This window comes from Diaphorina citri, unplaced genomic scaffold, assembly GCF_000475195.1.
Source record: "Diaphorina citri unplaced genomic scaffold, Diaci psyllid genome assembly version 1.1 scaffold6285, whole genome shotgun sequence".
Classification (NCBI taxonomy): Eukaryota; Metazoa; Arthropoda; class Insecta; order Hemiptera; family Psyllidae; genus Diaphorina; species Diaphorina citri.
In genome coordinates, this window is record NW_007383661.1 from 3,152 (window position 1) to 5,062 (window position 1,911).

Here is a 1,911-nt window from a genome sequence, read left to right on the forward strand (position 1 = left end):
GAGGAAGTAATCAACCTCATAGTGTAGTTAACTTTAATAATGTGAGTACTGAGCATTGTTTAATAAATAAATGAACCATTAATTTTAATTAGTTATTTAGAGTTCAGGAGCATTGTGTTGTAAACAATCATTTCACCTTGTGTTTCAGAGCTTGCTGTCCAAAACAATCAGGACTTGACCAAAATCAATTTCAAGGATCAAAGCTGGTTAGGTCTGAAAACAAGAAGTCGTAAGTATGCCAGTCTTAATATAATATTATTATTTTAAGGAACTTTAATTGTGTTAAACATGATGACTGCTTGTTACAAAAGTCAGTCCCCAATTAATACACTTCAATAAAATATGTGTTATCTCAACACTCAAATGTAACGTTAAAAAAATGGACGAAATCATCTCATCAACTGCAAATGGGTGATGTTGTACTCATTCAGGCTCAAGCAACGCCGCCTCAGGCATGGCCTTTGGCCTTGGGGCCTTCTTTCAGCTCCTAAGGCATCCTACTTTCTTTTTTTTCTCTTTCAATCTTATTTTATCAACCCTTTAATCAACCACCATAAGAGACACTTGTTACTGTGAGTTTCCTGAGTTTTTTCAATTATTCACAGTAACAACTACGCCTTCTAGTTTTAGCAACAGTCTATTTTTAGACAATCTGTCTTACTAGGGCACACTAATTCCATAAAAATATGATTTAAACCTTTTAAATTTGATAATAGTTTTATTAAATAATCTTTAAAATGGAAGATATATTTCATTGGTGCAGAGATGGAAACACCATGCAAGTTCGAGTATGGCTAGATGATACCGAGAATGATATGAATCAAGGGTAAGTCTATGAAACATAAAAGCATCATCCCAACTCTTTACACACCAATTACTCCCCAAAATTAATTTTTGGCAATCAACTACATCATTTTTCTCTATGCTAAATGTATGAATATATTGTATGAAGCCATCTTTTCATTTGAGTCAGATTTTAACTCCTTAAGGCAGTTGAAGAGATGAACATGTTTCTGGATCTTTCACATGCCTATAGGGAGTTGAAGAATAACTGAGCATGTTTTTGGATCTTTCACCGTCCATAAAATAGTCGTAAGGTGGAGGTATCCCTCCATCAAGGGCATCTCGATATACTTACTAGGCTTGTGTTCATTGAAAGGGAAATTGGAGTTGAACAACTTTTGGAATCCCGCGTAGAGGTTCCACTGGAACATTGTTAAATAGAGGAGTATAACAAGGGCCCATTCCACCAACATGGAGATATATAAAGAGGGAGTGATTCATAAGAAGAACTTCTCTTCTCAGTCAGTGAGTCAGATTTTAACTCCTTAAGGCAGTTGAAAAGATGAACATGTTTCTGGATCTTTCACATGTCTATAGGGAGTTGAAGAATAACTGAGCATGTTTTTGGATCTTTCACCGTCCATAAGATAGTCGTAAGGTGGAGGTATCCCTCCATCAAGGGCATCAAGATATACTTACTAGGCTTGTGTTCATTGAAAGGGAAATTGGAGTTGAACAACTTTTGGAATCCCGCGTAGAGGTTCCACTGGAACATTACATTGTACATGGACACCGCCTTGTCACAAAATATGGATGGACTGATGTAACTTCTCAGGACAATGCTGTCGCTTTGAAAATACGGGATGTCCAATGAACTGAAACGAAGGGAAATGGGGTTAGCGAAATTGGATGGTTTAGCGTTTGTGAAAGAAATTGATTGGATGGTCCAGCGAAAGTTAAGTTAATTTCATCTACCCTTTTTTAGAACATATCTTCTCAGTCAGTGAGTCAGATTTTAACTCCTTAAGGGAGTTGAAGAGAGTTGAAGAGATGTTTCTGGATCTTTCACATGCCTATAGGGAGTTGAAGAATAACTGAGCATGTTTTTGGATCTTTCACCGTCCATAA

General features: G+C 36.6%; 1 pseudogene; it reads left to right on the plus strand.

Moving 5' to 3' along the window:
* The first annotated feature begins 617 nt into the window (after positions 1-617).
* Positions 618-830, plus strand: LOC113472575 (annotated as a pseudogene).
* The last annotated feature ends 1,081 nt before the right edge of the window (positions 831-1,911 follow it).